The 27678-nt window shown below is 38.9% G+C and overlaps 1 long non-coding RNA gene across 1 annotated transcript; it reads right to left on the reverse strand.

Annotated features, from left to right (window-relative positions):
• Positions 1–10765: 10765 nt before the first annotated feature.
• LOC148159969 (uncharacterized) lies at positions 10766–15786 on the reverse strand. Its single transcript, XR_015762690.1, has 2 exons — positions 11377–15786; positions 10766–11193 (listed from the first exon to the last, which is right to left on the reverse strand). It is a non-coding gene; the product is annotated as an uncharacterized LOC148159969 (long non-coding RNA).
• Positions 15787–27678: the final 11892 nt, after the last annotated feature.

The raw sequence follows: 27678 nt of genomic DNA on the forward strand, positions 1-27678 counted from the left end.
AAAAAAAAACCTTTTTATATCCTTATCTTTTTATTCATCTCCCACTTGCACAAATACACATTTTACAGCGTAAGTACATTTTCTGCTTTGAGGACTCGACAGACATCACAAGTCAGGCTCATGCCCCACCGTGATGACAGCTAATATGGTATTGGTATGGTGCGCTGATTTATTCTTGTGTTAGTGTAATTCACACAGCTTCATAGGGTGAGGGCCCCTAACAGCCCCTCCCTACAGTGTGGCTTAGTTCCCTCCCTCAGGAGCCTGGTTCAGACACTCAATCCACCCTGCTAATTGGCCCCTGATGCCTCTGCAGTGAATCAGGTACCTGGAAACACATTCTCACACTGCTGCTCCAACACTGAACAGAAGCTAAAATTAACAAAGCAAAGCAAAGGGAGGAAAATGACTAAATCCTGGAAGTTTTGGTAAGTCTTTCAGAAACTTTTTTTTTTCATGCTGAATGAACATTAACTAAATGTTCAACTGGATATTGCTAAGATGTATAGTTGGATTTGAGAACCTTGTTTTACATCTACATATGCACACCTCAGTGACGTGCGGTCAGGGGAGGCAGGTGAGGCAGAGCCTCACCTATCGTCATGGAAAAATAATATATAATAATAAAATAATTTATATTGTTATTTTCACCCTGTGGTTTGTACTATAAAGTACCTATTTTTTACTTAGCTTAACCAATTCTGATTAATTTTACCTCAAAATCGCTGGATTTTCGCATTTTCCCATTCAAATGCTCAGAAGCGAAGCCGGTGAGGCAGCAGCGAGCTGAGCCTCACCTGGGATTGCGCAATCTCTCGCTAACTGCACTGGGCTGCCATTCTATGGGGGCAAGTTCGTCCTGTCTGTACGCCGGCAATAAAATGGCTAAAAACATTTAATATATGGACTGATTTTCCATAATTTCGCTTATGTATATAATGTACAGCGTTGTTTTTGTCACCAACTGTGTTTGTATCGTGTTTTGTATGAGGAGGAGCGATCAGAAACGGCAGAGAACAGACTACAGGGGAGGCAGGAAGTTCTCTTGCTTCATGGCAGGGGGCGCTCATGATCCCTGATATTGTGACTCCACAACTGCAGAGTAAGACACAGTGAGCTAGCCATGGAGCTAGCCATACAGTAAATAAGCAAAGTACAGCGATATATTTGTTTTCTCCTCTCTTCCGACGTCAACATGAAAGACTACTTTTCTACACTTTAACAGTTTTCTAAAGTGGATTTTCAATTGAAGCAGGAGATAACTAAAGGAAGACCAACACCGGACTGAAAGTTTTGCTTCAAGACAGTTTTATGGTTCTTAAACGGAGTAGGAAAGACATGCCGAGGATAGACTTGGTTTTGGATGAACGGATATTTCTGTGCAGAATTAGCGGTGCATGGATTTCATTGATAAGTAAAGGTAAGCCAGCAATGAGATGTTTTTTAGTTTTGTTTTTTTGTTTTTTTTTTATGAAATGTGCGTTTTGTGGGCTACAGTTTGGATGTCTAAGTAATTCAGTAAAGTAGAAGTGGTAGCTAATCTAGTTTTTTTTAGTGTTAAATCCTAAAACATGTTAGCAGTTGCTATGGCAACGAGTCTGCGTGTAACGTGGCGAATACCTCTTTCCCTTTGCTGTGGATCGTAGCACGAAATTAATACCTACATTTCTAAGTTTCACTGAGTTAACGCGGCTATGGGTGACATGTAAAAGATTAGTCTTTTTGCCCCCCAGAGTTGTATGCATGCGCGAAATTTCCGTACGTCCAATAACATACATGGTGTCTATATAGTCGTAAGTCAGTGCCTCACCAGCAATGAACCTCACCGTCACCGGCACACCTGACTCTCTATCAACACATTTAATTCAATGATTAAAATATTACAATGTGAAATAGCACATATTAACAATGGCATATTTTTTCCTGGCAAATATGATGCTGTTGCTGTGTGATATCAGAATATGAAAATGAAAGTTTGGATATGAGGTTGGAGAAAATAATCTATTTTTTGGAATGTTTTTTTTATTATTGACTATTACACCCACAAAACAATTTTGAAAAAAAATGTTGAGACATTGTTTATGTCTAAGGGACACAGGTAAATTAATGTAATTAGGGGAAAAAAATCAGGTCTGAGAATAATACCAAAAAGTAACACCTTATAGGACTTACAAGTTAAAAATACAATAAAGTTGGGAAACAGTTTTAGTCTCTTATTTTACCAAAAATATAAAGGCAAAGAACCAAACAAGAACAAAAACACTAACAAAATCAAGCACAAATCTCTTACAAGAACTCTAAACTGCAAGGGCATTCAACCACCAGATAACAATGTTGCTCCAATCAAAACTGTAGTTAGCTAGAAAATAAAAACTTCATTGGTTGATTGGTCCACGTGGTTCTTTTTTCCCAGTTCACATCTGCTCCATCCTTTGACCACCATAATAAATACTGACCACTGCGAACAGGGAGCATCCCAGAAGAGCAGCATATTTAGAGATGGTCTGACCCTGTGGTCATGATATAGCCCTTATCAACATCACTCATCATCACCTTGCTGACATTTCATACCCACTAACAGGTGTCACGATTAAGAGATAAGCAACGTCATTTACTGGTCACAATGTTATGCCTGATGAATGTTCTTTGTCTTTTAAATCTAATAGACTGAGTTGCACATCTTTTTAGGTAATTATCCTGTGAATTGTGCTTCCACAGACTATTTTTTTTAAGTTTTACAAAATTAATAACTTCAACATTATCACATAAACTCACCTTTTCACCTAAACACCACGCTCCAGGCAATCACATTATAATGTCTTGGATCGAAGCAACATAATCATCTTATGCATGACGTGAATTTGAACTGCAACCTCTCAGCTGTCGGGTTCCATATTTGGGGAGCCGTTCATGTCCTGTCCAGCCCCCCCACCCCTCACCTTGTGTTGGGGGTGGAGGGAAATCAGCATGCTGAAGGCAGCAGCTTTGGGACGTCCAGTGAGCGCTTGGGTAAACCTGCTTCTATATATATGCAAATCCCATTCATTCCACTTCTCGGGAGTAATTGACAATCTATGAAGGTTATTGATTGACTGCAAGGATGTCTTTATGCACATTGGTTGTCAGCTGACATGCATGTGTTCATTTGTTTGTACGTGTTAATACAGAAGTTAAAGATGTTTCAGACTAAGTGGGATCCTAACTAATGGAAAAATGGTTATCTCCTCATGCAGTTTAACTTTTTACTTGGTCTCAACTGCAATATTAATTGGAAAACATACAAATGAATTTACTGAAGGATACAGATAAAGCTCCCTTGTAATAACAGTTAATGACTAGTACTAGATACTACTACCACATGTAAAGTATTACTGGTTATTTCAGTAAGCAGCGTTACTTTAGATGAACTGAGTTCCAGACTTTTGGTAGGAACTTTGTTAGCAAAGTTCCTCAGTAACACAGACTGGATCATGTGGGAAAACACTTTAGACTTTAAAAGGGATAATATAATCATAGCTAAATATTCATCTTTCACTTTGGCTTTATATGAAGCATACATTTTCTTGCTTTATTAATTCTAATGCTATTAATGAAGAAAGAAGATCAAAATATAAATGTATTTAATTTTATGCTCATATCACTGTCAGCCCATTATTTGTGTTTTTGCCTGTTTTTCAGTGGCAATGGTTGTGTGAGACCGAAATCATACTTGGGATTAAAAAAACTTGAATGTCATTGACTTATTACCGGTCATTTCATGATGTAAGTGTCTTAGGCTTCCACTTCTTATGGGCACCACTGAAAGATTTTTTTTTAAATTGAAAACTCTAAAGCATTTAAATCCATTGCATTGTATACAACGGCAGCTCTACTACTCGGCATGTAACTTCCTTTACTTATGTTCTTTAACCTTCTTTGTTTCTGCTGCAAAAGTCTGCGACCATGAGGAGTTCCTGCAAAATCTGGCCGTTTGTAAGACAGTGTGCTGTGTGAGTGCATTTGCACATCTGTGCATTTACAGCTCTTTTTGCAAGCCTGCCACCTCAGCAAGAGCGGGTGGCTCTGTAGAAATTAAAAAGCAGATATACATGCACACAAACACAACTGCTGTTCAGTTTTTCCTCTGTGTAAAACTGGCCCCCATATGTGTGATCACAGGAGGAGGAGGAAGGGATGGGTATTTACCGACTGACCAATGGCTCAGTGACAGATTGAGATTGGGATGCTTTCGGCACGAGGACGATTTATGGGCTCTTTATGCCACTTTCCTTCTAAATTACAGCTGGCCCGACAACAATGAGATGACCCGAGAATCAGGTCTGATGGTCCAGAGCCTCCCCTGGGGTTAACAGTCCCTGACTCGACCCCTCAGCTCTCCATTTTAAACTCCCATCCAGCAGCTCATCCTCTTCCGCGTCTCAAAAACAATCCGGCGAAAGAAAATAGTTGAATATTTTACTGATAAAGAGATATAAATCAGTTTATATTTGGTTTTAAAGAGTGGCAGTCGTTTCCTCCTATCTGGGACTCAAACTATGACTAACAAAATTATCTGTTTCTGTGATTATTATCATAATTTCTGCGGGTTTCCATCTTCTTCCTGCTGTCACTTTGGCGAGGTCTGTTAATGTTTACCCCCTGCAGGGCAGAAGATGGGCCACCTACATCGATTTCACACCCGAAGCTCGGATAAAGAGGAGAAAATCAGCTGGTCTGCTGTCATCTGTGCTTTTGATGTGTGCAGACACCAACTGCACCGAGCTAGAGCCTTTAGCCAGATAGAAAAGGTGGGATCCATTTGAATTATGCACCATTTTACAGCGGCTTCCATATGGAGTGAACACATACAGTAATTCATTGTTTGAATGTCTAAACTGCTGGACCCAATTATGTAATTGCATTTGATTAAGTGGTATTAATGTGTCTCTTATAGTTAACATTATTTATTCATGACGACTTATTTAAGAACAAATCAAGATCAATTTAGATTGCATGAGGGAAGACAGTCACAAAGAAGGTGAAGGTTTTAAAAGCTGTTGAATCTGAATTTAGTTGCAACTTGGTTGGTTTGCTTCAAATCCCTGTTTATTGGTGCTAAAATAAGAGGTGATGGTGTTAAGCTACTGTATAACTGTGAGTTTGTCTGAAATTGCAATGAGTTTACATGAACAAGAGGAAGAACTTCACAAAGTTGGTAAAAAATTAATCACCCCACCGATGAAAAATAAAGAACCTGACAAACTGTTTTCCAATCTGAAATGTGTTTAATCTGAAAAACAAAAATCCTCTTGGGGAAAAGTTTTATATCCTTATTTCTGATCTGTGGTTGGTTTACTTTTAAATAGACAAAAACAGAAAAGAGTTACTCAGCCACAACTTTCTGAGATTCTTTCATCAACATAAAATAAATAATGGGGGAAAAGCCCAATCCAAGCAAACCTTTGCAATCACATTCATGAACAAATATGATGACGTCTAGTCTTAGCAGGAGTTTATATAGAACGTAGATGGAACCCAAAAAGATAGAGTTGAAAATGTTTGATAATCCAAGTAGGCCAGAGGTCAGCAGTGCCTTCAGAGAGGTGGGGAAGGTTGTTTATGGTGATCCTGTCACGTTCCGTCTCTCTGGGACAATCAGGAGATTAAGTGTTGAGGAGCGGCTGCAGTCACATGCCATTACTCACTCTCTGCATCACAATTAGAGCAAATGGCGCATTACAGGGAAATTATCATCAATATGATATTAAGAGACGCTGGCTAAACCAATCAGGGCCAGAGTGCTTATTCCACTGGTAACCAAAGATGACTCTGAGTTGGCGGGACATGGAGGTGACACTGGCATGGCCTCAGAGAGCTGAGATGAGCTCCAGAGAGTTTATGCTGTTGCGTTAGAGTCACACTAGGAAAACTCCATCAAAGACAATATCTAAATCAAAATCTCTTTTTCGTCAAATCTAGTCCAAACCTTTTTTTTTAACGAATCACCTAAACAGATTAACCTTTCTTTGATATTCTTGCAGTTTATTAAAAGGGGGAGAGGGGAGAGGATGGTCATGCATTTTCAACACATAGTGCCATCTTATAGCACAATCAAGTAACTACAAAATTAAGTTTGCATGGCAGTTCAGACCTTTGGGATGGGCCAGATGGAGGCAAAGCTTTGTGCAATTAATTTAGAACAATTCACAGGAGAAATAAATGCATTGTAAAAACTGTTTATAGTTTCAATATGCTTGTTGTTATAATCATTATATTACACCTGCAGCTATGGGAAATTTAGTAGTAATCAATAGGGTATTAGTCACAATGCACTAATTCAAATATGAGCAAATTGTGTTTAGATTCCACACATCGTAAAATAATCAGGCTTCTGCCTTTAATTTTGTTTTTCTGACAGAATTCATAATTCATTTCCGTTTCTGGTTTGGAAATATTGTTAAAAAGTTGTGAGTTTATCACCAACAAATCAATTAGGCTGCGTAATACCTGAGTCTCATTAACAGCAGCCTGCGGCAGATTTCCCAGCATGACTTGTGTCAAGGTGCTCCTGCAGTTCGAGGGATCATATCGCACTTTCTGATGAAATAGCCCTGCAACCGAGGATTATCTTTGTCAAAGCTAATTTATCTGAGGCCTTTCTTGTTTTACATTATAAAATAGACAGCAGTAGTGACAGAAGACCATTAAGACCATACCCTGGGGAAAAGCTGCCCTACTCGTCCGTCCTGCTGGTGACAAAAGTGGTGTCAGATAACTTTAAAGTTTACTTATATGATGAAATGTACAGCAACTCCACCCATCAGGCAGAGTGAAAACATAACCTTTCACCAGATTATTTTGGCATGTGATGAATTAGCAATTCTGAGCGCTTTATAAATACCATCCTAGAACGAAATTCAAACACATTCTTACTTATCTCCTTATCTGTGAATGATAAAGAGATAAGTAAATTAACTTTTGGTTTGAAAAAAAAAAAAAAAAAAAACTCTCAAATCCTGCCATTTTAAAATCAGCCGTGATTTTTCAGTCCTGTACTCATTTCCCTCACTTTTCCTCCCTGCACTCCAACCCTCTCCCCTTCATTACTTCTCCATATGTAGATAGCCTCACATTATTACTTCCCTGCCTTATTTTGCTGACACAACGCTAGCCAAATGAAGTGAGATATACGGCGGAGCTTATTGGTGGAGATGGCCAATCCCTTCTGGCCAAAACCATTAACAGAATGGACCACACTTTGTCTCCTCGTAGTTTTCAAATTGTTGTGTGCTGAGGGGATGGGAGCTATTTTTAGAGCTTAATCAGATGTGGAAAAATAAGAAATAAACAACAAATCAACTCTTTCAGCTGTCTGCAGGTTTCTGCTAAGGTGGTGTGTGAAAAATAATTACCATAACTGGATCCTATATGCAGCTTGTAATGTGCAGCAGTGAAAAAAAACAAAACAAAAACAAAGCATTATATCGCCACAAAAAGCTGATGGGATTGTCAATTAAAATAAGAAGATGAAAATATAAACAAGAAGTTGATAATAAATTAAAGCGGAACCCTCAGAATGAGTTGTTGCACGTGGCACTCTGTTATAATTGAATCTTTTTTTTTCTCTCTGGTGGGGTTAGCTAATGGCTCTACAGTGGCACTGTTGTAGTAAAAAGGTCCTGGGTCCAAATCCCATTCCCCCTCTTCTGCATGGAGTTTGGATCATCCCCCAGTACTTGTGTGGGTTCATTTTAGGATACTCCGGCTTCCTCTCACATTACAGAAACATGATTGTCAGGTTAATTGGTCTCTAAATTACTGATAGCTACTAGCATGGTTGACTGTCCTGTGTGTCTCTGTTTTTTTTTGTGACCCTGCAAGGAAAAGCAAGTATAGACCACGGATCTACGCATGGATAGTTTTATTCTGTCTTATTAGACTGATGGAAAACGTGTCTTCTAAAGTTTAAGTTTTAAACAGGACAGGTGGACAACCTCTATGTTTCAGTTCTCCAAGTTGAACTCTGAGTTGTGCTTGAAGTTGAATTGAATCTTATAAAGGCAATTGAAACGGGATTTAATTTTGAATTTGACTGCAGTAAAGTGGATTTTAATTGGGCTGAAACAGAGTAGACTGCACAATGAAGCAGATGGTTGCACTGTTGCAACAGAGTTTTCATGTTTTACCCATAAATACAGTTCTCTCCAAGTAACCTGGCTTCCTCCCAAGGTTTAAAAACACACACATGGTCTCTCTAAGTAGCCCAGTGAGCATGTGCAGTGCATGGTTGTCTGTCTTGTGCATCTGTATGTTGCATGGTAAACAGCTGACCTGTCCAGGGTGCACCTGTCTCTTTCTGTAATGTATGGTGGACGTTTCATTAAAGCCGCAGTATGTAAACTTTTTAGAAAAAAAATGTTTTTTACATGTTTGTTAAAAATGTTATGTCATGATAGCAAGAGACAAAAAAAATCAAGCTCTCCTTCCTTCTTCCTGTAGTTCTATTGTCATCTCCTCAAATACTTTGCTCATGATCAGAAACAGCTAGTCAGAGCCAGACAGTGACAGAAATCTTGAGCAGTGCGTACACTAGAGTGATTGACAGTGCTAAGACCGTCCTCCTGGTTTTGATTGGTTGTTTCTGCAGATGGCAATAGTAGCACTGGGAGGAGATCAATCTTTTCACAGATTATCTGTCTCCTGCTATCTGGACATACAGTTCATTTAAATGTAAACATACTTTTAGCATTTGAGATGAAGCAAGTAAAAATAAAGTGAACAATTTGAAGCATGTTATCTAATTGCTTCCATCCCAACAGCATATGCAACATAAATAAATTGAATTGTGCACAAATCATTTTCTAAAGTAACTGAGATATAAAAGCTTTTTTAAGGTGAAAACTGGATCACTGTTAATGAAGCTACACCTTTAAGAAATAAAGTCCTGAATATTATCTGCCACTGAAAACACCTTCTGAGTATTTGTGCAGGTTGGTGCTACAGTTCGGTTTGAGTGTGTGTGCTCATGCAGGTATGCTGTAATATGTGTATACGTTTTGGGTGGTGTGTGTGTGTGTGTGTGGATGTGCGGGTGGGGAGGGGAGAGAAAGCCACAGCCAGTGTGGGTCTAGGTGTGGTGTGGCCGGCCCGGCTCATTTCACAGCTGTATAGGGATTAGGTGGTGGAGTGCGGTGGGGTAAGCTGTCTCTTTTATCTCATTCAAACATGTTGCTAATTCAGCAGAGAGCGGCTGCCGCGGGAGCCTGTGCCGCTAAGCGCTGTATCATTCTCCCTGCCGTGAATAAACTGCTAGTCCTAATCCCCAATCAGGCGCCGTGACACGGATTATCACCCGCGACAAGCACAGCGACCCGGCAGAGAGGAGGAGAGAGGAAAGGGACTGTCAGGATGGGGCAGGAAAGGAAAAAGGAAAAGGAAAGGTTGAGGTTAAAACATGGGGGGTAGGGGGGATGATTGTGGCGGAGTTGGGAAAAGAGGATGCAATGAGCAAGAGACAAGACAATTTCTTATTTAAGAAGTTACCTGAATGCCTAATGAGGAATTACCATGGTTTCAGTTTGTTGTTCTTGTTCTCCTGTCTGCGTTCCCACTTCTGTATGTTTACGTCCTGTATCTGTAGATTAAATCCGGCCCAGAGGGCTGCACGACATGCATGTGGGACGAAGAGGTTCAAACAAGACCCCAGAGAGAGTAGGGCCAGTTTTTCTTCCAGTGCTCTGCGCCTTTCCTCCACCGTGTGTGTTTACTCCTCAGCTAATTGAGATCTAATTGCTGTAACACGGTATAAAGCCCCAGCCTGGCCTGCCGCTGGGGAAATATCGCTAACAGCCAGTTTCTCCCGCGTGGGACTGTGGGTAGCAGAGATGTCACAACTACTTAATCTCAAAAGCAGATCTTTTAAAAACAAACATTTGTAACATCAAATAAGACAGAAAAATCCCGGTGATCTGCACTGAAACCCTGAAACTCCCATCTGCTGGCCTGCTTTATGTTTGCCAACTTTATGTCCTGTGAAATCCGTTCATATCTTCGGGAAGTAGAGTGCAAACTTTTCTATATACCATTACGGCTTTCTGGGATCCTGATGAGTCTGGTGTTAATAAAGCAAAGCAGCAGATTCCAATCAGGTATTGAAACGAGCCGAGGAAGTGCTTCGGTTTGCCTCCGAGGCGGATGTTGCCTCCAAGGAGACACAATTATCAATGGCATGAAAAAGAGATGAGGTATTGATATAGTTATGAAACCAATGTTTCAAAACATGCCATGTCATCAGCACAGCAAGATGAGATATTAAATATACATCTTCCTTTCAGTGTGATTATAGAATTACAGCTTAGAGAGGGGGAGGCAGACAGAAACATCCAAAAGCATTAGATCATCTCTGTTGTTGATGATTTTTTTTCTTTGATACAGTATGCAAAAAAGTTCATAAAAGTGAACTGTTGTACCTAATTTAATTTAGGGAGTTATATATATATATATATATATATATATATATATATATATATATATATATATATATATATATATATATATATATATATATATATATATATATATATATATATATATATAGTTTAATTTAAAAAGCATGTGCAATTTTACACACATTTCACAACTAATGTTTTATGTATTAAACTGTTCTTTTTTAAATTAAGCAAATTATGAAATTAATGTAACAAACGTGAACATAAAATGTGTCAGCAAATTATGCAACAGCCATTTAAAATAAAACTTATAAAACAGAAGAACAGGGGAACTAACAGATTAAAAATACATTTTTACTTTTTCTTTCTTACTTTTGACACTACAGAAATACATTCCCATTTATATATATATTTTTTGTAAATCACAAAATATTTTCAGAACACCTCAGTAAGGAAATCAGCTTTTCTAAAAGGCACAAAACTACCTAAACTGTTTTTTTCACAATAATCAGTTATGTGCACGTAATTGCAGAGAACTTTGAAGGAGAGAAGAATGACTTGTAGAAGAGACAAAATGCGAGTATAATATATGCTGCAAAACTACAAAATAACTTTCTTCTATGCTTTCATAAAATCATAATTCCAACCCAGCAGAAGTGGCCCAAAAGTAACCTTAGTAAAGCTAGAGGATCAGCCTGCATTTACTCTGTCTACAACTGGGAGGGACTGATGTGTGAGGACATGTCCGCCTGTGAGTCTTTTGCACCTGTACAGAAGAGTAAAGAGGATGCATTTCCATGTTAGATTCTCCAAATTACTCCAAAAATGCCAGAACATTTAGTCAAAAAGTCAACAGTCTCTTTTATTTATTAATGAATTAAAGGAGTATTTATTACTTAACCAGTGCAAGTATGTTCAGTTTGTGAGTTTGAAAACTAAATATACTTACAAAGTCGCTAAGTTGGCAAAGCAGATTTTGTTTTTCTTTCTCAGATGCTTTATCTCTTTCTATCCTCCTTAACAAAGCCATTCTGTTCCTGTTTGTGCAGCGCCCCGTCACGGAGCACACTGTAACTTTTCCCCTCCGGTTCGCCTCCTTAGAGGCTTCCTTGACAGTTGCTCTCATTTCCATAAAGCGACAATGTTCTGCAGAAAGAGACATTTGAAAAGGTGAGTCACAGAGAGGGAAAAAAATGCAGAGGGAGAGAGATGGAGAGACAAAGGGGAAGAGAAATAGAGGGAGTAAAAGTTGGTGGTCAGCAACACAGTGGGCATCATAAATCAGATTTCCCACAATCCCCTGCGGAGGGGCCCTCCGCTCGGCCTTTTGCGGACACGCTCAGCGGGGCGCGGAGCATCGATTGGCGTCGCCATACCGATGCTGACTGTGCCGGGTTCGGAGGGCGAGAGAGGTGAAGAGGTGAGGCGGTGGAAGAGGGGTGTGCTAGATCCATGTGTGTGTGTGTTAGATCCATGTGTGTGTGTGTGTGTGGGGCGGGAGCTGGGTGTGAAGAAATCTGCCTCAGCATCAAACTAAAACAGCAAACCAAACTCAGGAAAACATAGGTGTGTGTTTGCGGGGCAGAATGTGCAGACTCCGGGGTAATTTCCTCCCTTATCAGCACACTCTCACTCACTTCAACACTTGCCCTCTTCTCTTTCTTCTTCTTCTTCTTCTTCCCCGCTCATCACAATCTTCTGCCCACTCACCCCGGGGCAATCAAGGCTGCTGAGAGGCCAAGATCCAACACACACAACCAGAGGGCAGGAAGGAAACACAAACTGACATCATCCAACATGTCAGCTTTATCTGTTGGGATGTTTGAATAAGCTGCATGTTTATCAAACTGTGGTTTTGCTTGAACAGAAACCAGCACCCATCTATTGTCCATCCCTGCTTATCCTCGCAGAGTCTGGATGGATGAGAGGACGATGTGTTTTTCTTGCCTTCATTGGATGTAAGGTTGGGTACTGTCCATCAAAGGGCAAGAAGGAGAGGCAAAAAACAAACAACCATGTAAGAGCTCACTCCCATAGGCAGTTTTACAGTGATTCTTGAGAATAGGGACAAAACAGGTCCTGGATAAAGCACAAAATTTGAATAAAATATACACAAATATAATTTTTTCAAATATCTGCCTCAACTAACCTGGGTCATGTGAGCACAGCAATGTATATTTTCCAGGTATTTACTGAATACTTTTTTTATTTTAAACATTGTAGTCGGTGGATGATGCCTGTAAAAGCTCTTGTCCAGGAGCAGAACTCAATACATTATAATAGTTTAAAATAATTAAAGAAATACTAAAATTATATATTATGACAATTAAGTATAAGTAGTCATATAAATAATTATATAGGTATCAATAAATTGAATTAAAAATCATTTTTATATATTTTCCAACTCCATTGAAATTTGTCCCTAGTTTTTGTCAACACCATCAGAAATGAAAAGAATGTAAAAAAAATCAGGCATTATTGGGGGCACCAGAACTTCTGAGGACCCCATGACGTCTTCATTTCTCTTCCTTTGCTAAGAGGGCTAGTTAGCTCTGGTTAGCTTAAGTTATTCTTTAGTTTTTTCTTCTGTTTTATTCCTAAGTTGTTTGTCACAACCATGATGTGTCAACTCCATAACTGACAATTTACAAAACTTTGATGAAATTTTGTGAAATAAAAGCTTAATTTTGGTATAATGTAAAGATTTCATGGACCTGATGAGCTACAATATGGCCTCCTTCAGAATAACATCATATAAATTGAGGTAGTTTGGCGTTTTTTCAACTCCGTCAGATGTCAACTCCATCAGAGTTTTTCTGACTCTTTCAGTGAAATTGTTGTCAAATCTCACTTAAATGTGCAATTAATTTATTTTAATGTATTTTACATAAATTGCATTAATTCACATGTACCAAGTTTTTCATTTTATTCACTAGTTTGTCACCACCTTCAGTTCTGTGTCAACTCCGTCATGCACTGTCAACTCTGTCAGATGGCTTTTTTGTTGTTTTTGGTTTTAAATAATATTTATTTTGTTTCTTGAGAAGCATTTGTCTGTAAAATGAGTAAAAATATCACTAATAGGGTCATTAAAAAAATCATTTTTTATTTATTTTTGTCAGATGGTGATGACAAAGTTCTGGGTCAGGTCGATTAAAAATGTAATTTAAAAAAAAAATGTTGCAACTGGGAGCCTGTACCTTAGCATCTTTACATTTCCTAAACATTATTTGTCATATTTGCATACATAAGGTTGAGAAATAAAAAAAAAATTATGGGAAAATTAAAACCCATGTCCCTATTCTCAAGAATCACTGTTTAGACAGACCAATTATCCTAACTCTCATGTTTTGAGCTTTGTGTAGCAGCCAGAGTACCCAGGATGAACCTGGACATTTTTGCTGCAAGGCACAGGACCAACCACAAAAAACGTACGCAAATAGAAAGAATACATTTTTATTTTGACCCTCAGATCCTGACATAATTTATCATGATGTTGTAATGGTGGGAACGAGTTATTTAAAACTGGAACACAAGCGCTATCTATGGATATGTCCAATTACATAATATACAAATAAGAACATATTGTTAAATATATATAACTTAGCATTTTAAAGCCTCAGTGATGGGATTTTGATTGTTTTATTGTTTTAAAACATTGCTCCTTTGAAAGGACTTGGCATGTAAAGCCAATTTTTCACTGGTTATTTTTTTTATTTCAAGTTCCATTCAACTTTTTTTAGTCATCAAGTCTGAGGCCATGGTTGTCAAATAAAAAAGATGGACTACTTTGTTACTATATTTGTCTGAAAATCAACTGTTACAGTTACAGACCTGGTAAAATGTGCGTGGTACGTGGGACATCACCCTCATTTGTGAGTCAAAGAACAGAAGAAAGCTGCATCGTGGTTAAAATTGTTCTCTCACAATATGAGAATGATCTTTGCAAGTTCTTAATGTTCATAATTTGACTTTTTTGGCACTGTGGCTTCCTCCAATGTTGCAAAGATCCCATGCACCTAGAAACTGCTTAAATAAGCCTCTGAGACCTTTTCTACACATGCTTTCCTTGTTTTTTTTTGTTTTTTTTTTCAGGTACTCTGATTTTCTCTGAGTTCAAAAGCATGACTGTTGGGGTAATAACTAATCTCTGTGCATGCTTATTTGTCCTGTGTCCACTTTTTCTACACTTTGACATACCAAAACGTTTTGTGCCATATGGGAATTTTTTTTTTCTTTTAACTCTTTCCATCAGCTCCACTCAGAATACAGCAAACAAAATCTTCAGGAAAGTGGACTGGCGTTTTCTGTTTCTCTCCACCGCTTGTGTCTGTCCATCCTTTTCTCTCTCTTTTCTCTCCCTCTCTTTTATAAATTTCATTAACAGAGAAATCCCATTAGCTACCACTCTGGCCCTGCCTCTCAGGGTTAACAACTTTGCTTAGCCATGTAAATTCAGAGCTTAGTCAGGCCGATTCTCCACAGCCGGCGCAGGATGCACGCCGTCCTCGGCACATTAAGCGCTATCTTTGGATACGTCCGTGTGTGTAAAAACCTGTTTGCATGCGTGTGTGTGCACCGAGCGAAGGCTGTGAGGTCTGCGTAAACCTCTTCCAGCAGATTATCTGGATCCTGAGTGTATGTGTGTGTATCTCCATATCATATACATACTGCACATATTCTCAGGGAGAGGTGTATGAGGTTGAAGAGGTAGGACACTTATCTCTCATGGGCAGGACCTAGGTGTCTTCCAGTGGCCCCCCGCTCAGCCAGCCTCCTCCTCATTCGTCCTCCATCCTCTTCCTTCCTTCTCTGGGGCTTTAACACACAAACCCAAGAAGATTTACTCCACGTTGGCACCACCATCAGCTCGCTGGCTCCCAAACAAAGTGAAGAAGCTTAAGGTGATATTTCACTCCAGAGTAGCAGTGCATATTCCCTGTTATAATACAGGTATGTGGAAGCCCTGTCAAAAGTGTTTCAGCATCTTGGGTGCAATTCCAGTCTATAAATTTGGGATATAAACTAACAAATATTGTTAACATGAGGCAACTTTGGAGGGAGGTTTTGCGAGTTTTACTTCCATTTGGCTTGTCTTACCCTTCTAAAGCCTGAAAAAAAATATGAGTCTGATTCAACCCCATGGAGAGATTTGTATTTATTTTATTTTATTTTTATTTTTTTAAAGAATATCTGCTGTCTGTAAACCATAAAAACATGCAGAGTGAGGCTGTTGGGAATCTTCAAGTCTGCAGCTTCTGGTGAGGGCACAGAAAAAAGTTTATTAAACTGATTAGATGTGCTAATGCTTCTGTTGTTCTTTATTATTATTATTATTATTATTATTATTATTATTATTATTATTATTATTATTATTATTATTATTTAAAAAAACGATGCCTGGAAAATTATTGGAAATATTTATTTAATCCTTAGCACAAATTTCCAGATACTTTGTGATTATCTAGTTATCAATATGCAGGAAGGAGACAGTCTCTGAATCTAAGATAAAAATGTTTTTGTGCAGAATATGTTCACACAACCTAGATTTTAGTCAGACTATCTTGATGAGATGCTGTCTGAAGCTGGTAGGAGAAAGTCTTTATCTACTTGATTAATTTGTAGTGGCACAATAACATCTCAATAATAATAAGTGTGATATCAGGTATGATGTGACAACAACTATGATAACAAAACAAGACAAAGCTGAAGAAAATTAAACTTTCCTTTCCTTTTTACAAAACCTTGCAATGTTTCCATGAGTTTTAAGCTGCACTTCTAGCTGCTCATGCATGAAACAAATAAATGTTTGATGAAACACAACTCTGAGGCTGACTTCTTGGCTTTACAGATCAGAGCGGGGACAAACAGTTTTCATCTGTGACTCCACGTTGACCCTGTTCTCTGCTCGCTCCAAGGTATTTTCCGCTCTATTTTTAGAGCCGGGCTGTTCAATGCTTTCCTGATTGATTGCGATCTTGATCAATGGCTGGCAACGACTGGACTCCTGTCCCAATACTGGATCTATAGCGCGTCCCTTCCTCCACTAGCCTGGACTGCTTTCTTCCTTTGTCTGGGACCCAAGGAGGTTTTATCAATGAAGTTCAGCTACAACTTCTCTGTCTTCAGTCACTTCCTGACCCAGTCAATGTCCTGTCTGTGTCCTGGTGCTCAGACACACATTTAGCATGAAAATGGAGGGTTACAAAGTTACTGCTGAGTGACTTTTATGCCGGGGTTCAATCTCGAAACTTTAAAGGGTGTTTAAATTATAACTAATGTCACTTGATGTCAGTTTTACTTAAGAATTTCTTTCAGGCTTTTAATAGAGTCCAACAAGAATAAACATTTGTGAGTTGAACTAACGCTGCTCTCCATTTACTACCAGAACTTTGACCTTTGATTGATGTCAAACCCAGGTTAACTATTTTTAAGTTTCAAGTTGGAAAATCAATGTTGTTTGTTAATTGTTGTGAATAGAAACTATGTCAACTATTTTTAAGAAGCAAACACTGATATATTTAATACATTTTTGTTACATTGTACAACATTGTTAAGGCATTTAGATTGTTTTCTGAAATAAAACCTAAAAAAAAAAGAAATCACTTGGCATTAAAAATAAATTGCAGGATGATACCCTGCCCTCAAGAAAATGTATGTTTTACTAAACATGATTTTTGAAAGAAAATGTTCATAAAAACAAATATAGAAATGTAGGAGCCGATTGAGAACATTTTCTGGGCCAGGAAAACATGCAAACTCTCTTATCAAATCTCATTTTATTCATCACATCAAGAAAAATTAACTTATTCAGCAAATTAAAAAAAATAAATAAATAATCAAGTGAACACATTATTTCACCTACACTTACCCACAGTTGCTCTTCGAAAGAGGGGGTTGTTTATTCACACAGTCGTAAAGCACTTTGGACATCCCTGGAAGGAGGAAAGAGTCTAAAATCCGTCCTGTCGGATGTGCAGCTCTCCTCTTTAGGATCAGTCCTGGATGAGCGCTGGCTGCAGAGACCCAAAGCTGAGAGATTCAGGCCAAGCGACGGCCAGGCGAGCGCCGCTGTCAGTCAGCCGGATAGGACAAACAGCTTCCAGGGGATCAAGAAGAAACTCCTCAGAGCTTAGAAGAGACAAAGACCGAAGGGGAAAGAAAAGGACATGAAGTTAGTGTGAAGTCCAGAATCAGGACTCAGCCTTCAGAGCTGAGGAGAAAGAACAAAAGAAGTTATTTAGATACAAATGACTGCTTTCTGCTCAGTGTCTCACTATTATTTGTACCAAAGCAGATCAGAGTATGTGGTAACAAGCAGTGATCAAATATTGAGAGTGCACTTCAGGTCCTGTTTGAAGGACAGCGTTGTCCAAACCTCAGCTTCCTTGCAGACGTAACGGTTTTTTTTTTGGGTTTTTTTACAAGATTTTGTGATACTTGATATAGTCCATCTTTGCAAGTGTGCTAATTTGTTGTTATTTGTGAATATGTTACTAAAACATGTTTTGCCATATTGTTCCTTATATAACTGTAAGAACAAATACAAGGTGGAAACCCCAGCAGCTTAACATCTGACATCATTCTGAGTAGAGTGAGGCCACACAGAAAAAAGGAGAACGTGAGGAAGAGGAGGAGGGGTGAAGAGACGGAGTTTAATTTTTCAAAAGGTCTGTCAAGGACACAAAGGTTGGTTCAGATCCACACACTTCAAAATTGTTTGGGGAGTAAAGAGTGGTTAATATGAGCATTTATTTTGTTTTTTTTCTGAGTAATTTTGGGTAAAAGTCCTTAGGAATATTAGATTTGTTTTTTAAATAAATGAAGGGAGGATAGTAGTACGTTTATTTATTCAGTTTTAGCCACTCAGAGGAAGGCATTTGAAATGGCAAACACACACACACACACCCAGACTGTGCCATTCCTCCCTAGGTAGCTGTTAGCAGTGTTTCACATGTGTGGAGGATCTCCCAGCAGAGAAGATTCAAGGGTCTGCCACTTACATCAGGGATCACCATGGTGAAAAATTTATATCACTGACACTCCCTGCATCCCTTCTCCCCCACCTGTGTGTGTGTATGGGGGGGTAAAACAGAGGAGAGCACTTTAGTTCTTGCATGCGGTAGCAGAGAGCTACATGTGTTACTGCACATGTACAGTAATATTACAACTGTCATGGAAAAGTCATGCAAATGACCAATCAGATGCATTCATCAGAGAAGTTTCACCAACTAAAACCGCTCAGTTTAAGATCCATCCACTCACTTATCTGCCTACACAGGTGTAGGAAAGTAAACTACACCCTCTTATTTAAGAGCTTTGAAATATCAGGATATAATAAAGCTGGTATTGTCTTTACCAGGTTCTAAAATAATGTAAATTCTGCCTCCAGTGTACAAAAACCCACAACAAATCCAGCACTGCCCTTATTTATTAAAATACAGCGAAAATAAAATGGGAAATGTTTGGGAAAAAATTTGTGTACTATAAAACGATTTAGTCTGTTAGACAATTAAAATTTTTCAAATCAGTATGAAGATATTTTGTTAAATGTTCCACTGCATATTGGTATTCAGTCTTCCTCTTTTGTAGAAACTATATATACTGTATTCTAGCAGAAAAAAAGTGATTAATTTTTATTTTATTTTATATATTTAGATTCAAAATATTTTCATTGAGTCTTTGGTGTCTTCAGAATATTGTTGGCTTAGTCTCCATTTTCTTTTTTTTCAGTAGAAGTAGTAAAATATTTTTGATCTGAGATAAATTTAACACTATATATATATATATATATATATATATATATATATATATATATATATATATATAATTAAAACTTTTTTATTTGACTTACTAAATAATGTACTATTCATCAATTATTGTCCATTTATCTAAACCTATCAATTTATTCATGTATTTATGTTATTTTGGGTGTTTTTCTTGCCCTCTTTGTACAGCTCATTAAATATCATTCAATTAATTCACCAATCAATATTATTTGTTATTAATAATTCTATCAGAGCATCCTTATTTGCACTTCAGGACCGAGTGCACATTTCAACTTTCCTCACGTTGCCTCACCCACTGAAATTTCATGGCAAACTTTCTTGTGTTATCTGAAACTGTGGAAGAATATTTAATGAAAGTTGTTTTAAGGAGACCATGTGAGCCCAACATTTTCTCACATGCAGCCCCGTCAGAGCAGATTAGGATTAGACGGAAGGAAACAGCATGTCACTCTGTGTTAATCTCTCATAAACTCAGTTTAGGTCTAGTGCAGCTGACAGCTGAGGTCCATTTGGTCTGAGAGACGGCTGGTCGCTGCTGCCATTACCAGCGTCCCATCACACACACATTCATTCGGTGAGGCCTGGAGGAAATGCGGGAGAAAGGCGGCAGCCACCTGAGAGAGCTGATCCACACAAGTGCCTCGGTCAGCAGCTTCCTCTGGGCTTTTTAGCCACTTTCCTCCTCAAATTCAGCTCCTTTTCACAGGTTCACAGGTTCTGCTCAAGACACGTTTCGGGTTGGCTTGACGTCCGTGAGTTCTGCAGCGGAACATTTCCAATGTGTTTCTCCAGGTGTGAGGAGAGCTGCCCCTTAAATTGCATACTCCTTCATCCTTTTTTTTTTTTTTTTTTACCTCCTTCACTACTTCTTGATGCTCTACCTCCATCTCTGATCCATCAGTACCTAAAGCGCCCAATGACAAAAAGGTCCCAGCTGATGGACAGGTGGCTCATCAGGAGGGACGTGTTCAGCCTATTGAAATCTACTTATTATCAATTATTCACGGACACACGACGTTCTCCCTCTGATTCCTCCCACAGAGCGACTGGTGGAGGCAGAAAGTAAATCGCCTGGCCAACAAACAAAACCAAAAACACAACCAGAGACGAGGACACATGTTTGAACTCAGCAGACCCTGCTTGAGAAAAAATGCTTTTAGAAAAGTCAGAGACCAAATCACAGACCTGAACAGGAAAAGAATGTCGTCTTCATCAGAGCTCTGACATTAAAATGGTCTATTCTAAATACACTTAGATGTTTAATAGCAGAGATCCATAAAAAGACATGCGTAAAAAAAAAAATTCAGATAAATTCCTATTTTCAGTCTCTAAAATATTATTAAGTATTATAAAGGTGTAAAAATAAGAACACAATAAACAAAACAATCATAAGATGTTAGTTATCCAGTTTTATTTTGGCTCTGTTTTCATTAGACGATAAGTTTAGCTTCCAGAAAAAAAGAAATGCAATGAAACAATAAATTTTGCTCCGAACTTTGACTAAGCCAAGGATCTATGGCTATGGCACCTCAGTTGATGCTCTCATGCAACCGAATAAGACATATTTTTAATTATAAAGGCAGTTAGAAATAGTTGTTCTACCAGTTCCTCTGTATGTTTCAATGCTCTACCTGTACAGAACATCTACAACAGAAGGGCAGAAATGGTACAAGACTTCTACAGCAGTGTAAAGTTGTTCAGCTTCAAAATATGTTTCTCAAATTATTATTTTTTAAATAGGCTACATATCTTTTGTTGTTTTCCATGGTTATGAAAAGGACTCATTCAGAAGCCTCATGCTACAAAATAATAATAATAAAAAAAATAATAGAAATACATTTTAGTTGAATTTCATTAACTTTCAAAATAAAAAAGTAATTTTGTTCATTTTCAAAATCTTTTTGTGCGGCTCTAGACAAATTTTACTTAGCAGGACCAAGAGCAAAGATGGCCCTTTGATTGAAAAAGTTGCTAGTTATGTCTATTCAGTAAAAGGCTAATGGTGTGAAAAAATTTCGTAAAGTTCAAATATTAAAATAGTTCTCAAGGCACTTTTACTTCTGATAGAAACAGCAAAATCAGCTTGTATGTTCGCTAAATGTTAAATTAAATCTTGCATATATAATTATAACTAAGCAAAAATAGCTGCAGGAATTGAAGTTGTTCTTTTTTTAGATATCAAGTCAGTCTCCCTTTCAGGAGATAAACGCAGCAAATCTATCCTCCTCGTCCTCGTTACAGCCGGAGCTGTAAAAGGATTTCCAGCTGTGTGTAAAGTGGCGGCCGTCCCCTGTTCCCTCTGACTCTCCTATTGAACATTTCTTGTTTTTCAAGGTGAGGCAAACCTTTTTCTACTCCTCCTCTTCTATTTCGAACTTCTTAGCTTCCCATTAACCCTTCCAAACCGGATCCCGGTCCGCCCAAATCCAGGCTCAGGAGGAGACCAGCCAGAATGAATAACAGGGGCCGAGGAGGGTCAGCTGAAAGGCATGATGGGACTTATCATGGAGCACATATGGGAATTGTGGGGGATTTGAGCGGGAGCGTGGCGGACACAGGAATGGATCAGCCTGTGACATCATTAACCGTCCGCTTGGATTTCTGGGATTTCTGTAAGCCAGGCGGTGAAGGGTTGGGTGAGTCGATTTGTTCTGTTGGGGGGGAATATGAGCGATTGAGGGACCCAAAGTGGGCGCTTGGCCTTGAAGATGATATTGTGGTTTAATTTAAATTTGTTTTTTTTTTTTAGAAATATGGGGAATTCAGTGAGAAACTCTTCCTGCTCACATTTCCTCTGATTTCTACAGATGAAATAAGATGCATTAAAACACACACACACACACGCACAAGCACACACACACGCAAACCTGCTCTGTCTGTTCTGCTTCCTGAGTGGGTGAGCTCTGGAGGCTGAGTTTGGGAGCATCAGGAGACGGGTTTGTCTCCGTCAGCAGCTCTGGTTGCTTGATGGTCGGACTTTGTCGAGGTGTTGTTTTTCCTCCCTTCGTTAGGCTCGGCGTTAATTACTAATCTCACGGTCCAGCGCAGGACACTTGTGCTAACGTTGACTCTCTCACACTAATGAGGGAGAACGCAGACAAACAGAGCGGGATTTACGGCACAACACATGAGCATTATTTCATTGTCTCACACACATCAGGAGACACAAAAAACAATCAGCAAAACTGGAGAGGGAAGCTTCCAGAGGGTTTGGTTTGTACGCACACATGAACGGAAGGTTGACCGGTAAAAGCGAGGCTGATTTAAGTCAGTCACAACTTCTTTTGAGGAGAGAATACCTTCACAAGTAAATGCATGTGAGAATGAAATTCAAACATTGGCTTACGAAAAATATGCAGTCCACAAATGTGCCATCTGTACATACATGCACACACAAGGAAAGCAGCAGCATGCTAAAGTGCCAAACCAGCAGAATGTCCACCTCACACCAGATGCAGCATCGTGACCCCGTAACCTCTTCACACACGCATAGAAAAAGAAAAAAATGTTTGCATTTCTGTGGCGCTTGTAGGACCATCTTTATGCAAAACCCACTTCACTGTTAATGTTAACTCCAACCAACTTTATAAGCTTTTTAATGCAATTTATTTATGAAGATATTTCCAATTACTGCCTTTTAGCACATGTCCTGCTTTGTTTGTAGTCTGAGGTTTTTAAAGGTGTTCTTAATTTGGATGTGTTCTGAATAGTTATGTTTTAAAGAGGAACAAATAGGGCTTAAAGAAGGCCTTGAATTTAAAAACCGCCTACAGCCTTTCTCCCATCATGCTTTTCTATGAAAACCTAGAGCTCTTTGGGCAAATCTTATAGTTATTGTAAACTCAGGAAACTGATCTTGAGAGAAAGAAATGAAAGATGATTCTCACATGTTGTTGTTCTGACATGTCCCTTCAAATTGTGCTTTGCTTTAAACTGTCCTTGTTCACTTCAAGAGGCTCCCTTCACACTAGACAGAGACCCACCAGGGCCCAGTGACCAAGCCACATCAGTGCAATCAGACCCCTCTGAATGAATATGCTGCCACCACATATTACATAGTTTTTCAGAAACACGTTCAATCCAGTCTGACAGAACTATAGCTATTTTGGAGAAAGGGTAAATATAGACTAAAAACTTCCAGTTGTAATTTCTCAAAAATATTGACTCAAAAAGGCAGAATACAAAAACCTCACCAAGGGTTTTAGTTGGAAAAAGTGTATGCCCCTTCACGCAGTAATAAATGTGACAAGATCTGGAAAAGAAAATAAGTGCATGAATACTTTTGATAGACTTTTTCTGTCTCAGTATGCTTCATATCTGCCGGTGATTCTCTTCCATCTTTTAACATTTCTCATTTCCTAACATTGTCCTCCAAACATCCTACGTTTAGTGATAGATTCCCAGGATCTAGTACTGGTCCTCACAAAGATGATAATAATAGTAAAAAAAAAACAAAAACAAGTTTCTAAACAAGAACACTACCTCGCCTGCCCCCCTGAGGGACAAAACAATGACTGACCCCAATGATGACCGTATCAGTGCTGCTGGGGCAGGTGGCATCCTCTGGGGTGCAACATGACCGTGGATGTGTGTGTGTGTGTGTGTGTGTGAGGGGGATCAGTGCATATGGAAGAGCTGAGTGAGACACCTCTGGGCCCAGGTGATGCCATCGGTCGCTGCACATGTGTAAGTTTACTCTCGCGTGTGTCTTCCACACTTTACCCTCTGGTTTCCAAGCGCCAGGTGACAGGTGTATATTGACGGGCCGAGTGTGTGTGTGTGTGTGTTTTTCTTTCTTTTTTTTGCTGAGACGTGAGCAGGCGTATGTGTGTGTTGGAGGCAGACGCAGCATTTTAAAGCTCGTACTTCAGCACAAAGGGAGCTGTGCTAGCTAACCATCAGCGCTTTACCGCCAGCGTCCAGCTCTGAGGGGAGGTGTCGAACCTCCTGCACACCCACCTCCCACCCACCCCCAACCCCCTGTGGCCCCGGTAGAGTGATGAAGGGGAAACCGTCAATAAGACGAGAGGCCACGCAGAGGTTCAAACAAACTGCTGTTAGAGACACAAACCAACACGCCTCAGGCCAAGGCCTCCTCTTCTCTGTTCTTCTTCTGTGGTCTTCACTGTCGGCGTTTCGGCTGCTCAAAGAGCCCTTTTATCATGCACGTCACTGATTCCACCCTCTTCAGCACTTTGCGCGTTTGATTACACCTGTTTATGTGCTGCTGTTGTTGTTTGCTCAGCCACTCTGTTGTGCGTGTGTGTTGGTGTGTGTCTGCGTGTGTGTGTGTGTGTGTGCTTTCTCCTAAACCAACCTGCTGACAGAAGGTCTGTCCAGTTTACACATCCAGCTCTGAGGGCATTTCTGAACTTGAAACGATGTCTTCAAAGTTTACACTGACAAAAGCGGCTGCATGTACACATTCCCTCCGTGTGTGTTTTAGCTGCCGGCTGGACTTCAGCTGCGCATCAGGGTTAAATCTGGATCCCTGCACACACACATTAAAGTCAGGACCTGTGAGTGAAGTTTTGCACCAGTTAGGCTAGACTTTTTATCCTAACTGATGTAAAGTGAAAGTGCAGAAACAGAAATCTGAGATTTTATGCTGCTTCAGCATGCCTTATATCTGTTTAATCTGATTAGATATCAGGGTTTTAGATGCAACTGCACACCTGTGACGCTGCTCAAATATCTACATCAACTCACAAACTCCTCTATTTCCCCAAATCCCCAAAGTATATTAAGCTATACTTTTTTAATTATAATATGAATTTTTCAAAGTTTTGAACATATACAAAACAATCTCTTCTGCTTAAAATACATTTCCCCTACATTTAAAGACTGGTGTCCAAAGTCAATCCTCAACCTTTCTGAACTGCATGCTTTAGATTTTGTCATGAATGACATGAAAAGTTAATTAGCAGATATAGGTCATATCCTGAGGAGGTAATTCAGACATTTGATTCAGCTGCACTGAAGAAAGGACACATCTAAAACCTGGAAGGCACCGACCTTCTTAGAGACTGGAGTTTAAAGAAAAATTAAATATGACTTCCAGAAGCATTGTTGCAACAAATTTCCTTCCTTTGACTGGTGAGTTTATTCAGTCTGATTGAAAGCTCCAACTTTCATTCACTAAAATACATTGGTATTCTAAAGGCACACTACACACTTGAAGAAATAGTTGAAAAAAGTAAAACAGTAATGAACGTCTTCTACTTTGGCCAGAGACACATTGATGAAAGCTGTGAGGCTTCCTGTATGACGAGGATACACACACACACACACACACACACGCACACGCACACGCACACACACACACACACACACGCACACACACACACACACACACACGCGAGCGCGCACACACACACACACCTCACACCACTGGTGTTGGAGTGACCTGTGGAAAGATAAGTTGCTGAGTGTCCTGTCCGGTGTGTTCTCATGCAGGCCTGCGTGTCCTCTGACCTCAGATGATGCCCATGATTAGTTTTTATGAGCCTCTAATGAATGCTTATGCAGCTTCTGACCAACTCTGATTAATATTGATGAGATGCTGGAACCGCTGACTTGCAGCTTTCCAGAAAGACTTGATTATGACCCTCACATGTTAACACACGAATCCGTGTGAAGAGGGACGAAAGGGAGACGGGTGGCACCAAAATATAGCATCACACAAAGGATGGAAATTTTATTGCGGTAAGAGAAAGATATTTGCATTACAAAGCTGATAAAAGGCATTTAACAAATGTAAGTTTTGAATTCAACACCAGTTATTTGTAACTCGTGAGCTACAATATTAAAGATCCAGTAATTTATCCCTGAATCAACTTAAAGTGTTAGCCTAAAATAAATTTGGTTTTTCAGAAATTATTCTCAGTGGGTGTGCTTTAATATTACTGAATTCAAAACTAACAACACAATTTCATTTTGGAGGATCATAAAAAATGTTAATATAGGAGTCAAGGTAAAAAAAAAAACTTCACACGTTTTACAGAGAAAATTTCTCCCATCTGATACAATTATCCTAAAGATTCAAGCCATTAGCTTTTACTTTGCTTTTGTTTTAACCAGTTTGAATAATAAACTGAACTTAAATGCATTGTTTAACCATTAAAACTGAATCGGAACGTATGGAATTGACTTTGAATCTCCACATTTGGATTAAATTGACTTGTTTTTGTAAAGTGCCTTGAGACGATGTCAGTAGGAGCTTTATAAGCAAATTGAATTGGATTGGTCCAGTTAACCTGGAGGAGGAATGCAAACAGATTAACCCAGAAAACCAAAAAGAGAAAGTGACCCATTTAAAACAAAAATTTTAAAGTTTTAAAGACAAAGGACGCACTAACACAATATTCCAGCATTCAATGAAAGTTTGATACAACTTTTTTGACACAAAAAAAAATATCAAAAAGTATCACATATGTTGTATATGTGCGTGTGTGTGTGTAAATGGCCCAATACATTTAGCAATCTAATGCATTTCATTTCATTTACACTGCACTTATAACCATTATTGCAACAACAGTGCCTCACTCAAATGCCAAATATCAGAGTGCATGGTCGTGCAGTTTTAGCAGAGAATTACATATAACCGGGCCAATGCTTTTTATTGGCCTAATGTAATATTTCAATCTTGAATGTTGTGTGTTTATCAGCTGCAAGCAAAACAAAAAATCACAATAAATATAAATAACGGCTCGAAAATATACAGTATATTTATATAATGTGTTTCACTTAATGAGTTTGCTGAAATATACATTTTTCAATCACATTTTAATTTAGTGAGTAAGTGTGAAGTTGCTGATATTCATGAAGTAACAGTTGCAACAAGATTTAAATAAAATTTGTGTGTTTATTAGGGGCGTTTCTCTTCCTGGCTGGAGTGAGAACTATCTCCTTGGTAACCCATCACCTTCCCACCCCAATATGAAGCTGACCTCCCGCTGGGTGAAATGACACCCCCTTCACCTCACGTCTCATCAGTTTACACACATGCACACACACACTGAGCTGCATGTTTCATTAATATGTAATCAGAACTGCTTCTATGACATATCACCAAATTAAGAGCATCACAGAGGTTCTGGTAGGAGGTGGATGAGGAAACCATCAATACAAAAGTGACACATCCACTCTGGGACACGCACATCCACATCTTCCATGCACCGATTTAAAAATATCAAAAAGTAAATATGTACAGTGCATTATAATCAGAAGGGAATCATTGATAGAGAGTGAAATCAGTATCGATGCTTCTGATTGCAAAATATTAATGCATCATTTTACAGCGAATAAAACAAACAAGTGTAGTGAAAGTCAAAATCTCTGATTGATTAAAACCATAATCCTTTAAGTTTTAAATTGGGTTAGGCTGAGTAATTATGAGCAGTCAGTGTCTTCCTTGTAACAAGGTAAAAAGTGATACCACTGACTTAAAGTCCAAAAGCAAA

This window comes from Poecilia mexicana, unplaced genomic scaffold (assembly GCF_051168715.1).
Source record: "Poecilia mexicana isolate PSO_F unplaced genomic scaffold, ASM5116871v1 scaffold_4, whole genome shotgun sequence".
Taxonomy (NCBI): Eukaryota; Metazoa; Chordata; class Actinopteri; order Cyprinodontiformes; family Poeciliidae; genus Poecilia; species Poecilia mexicana.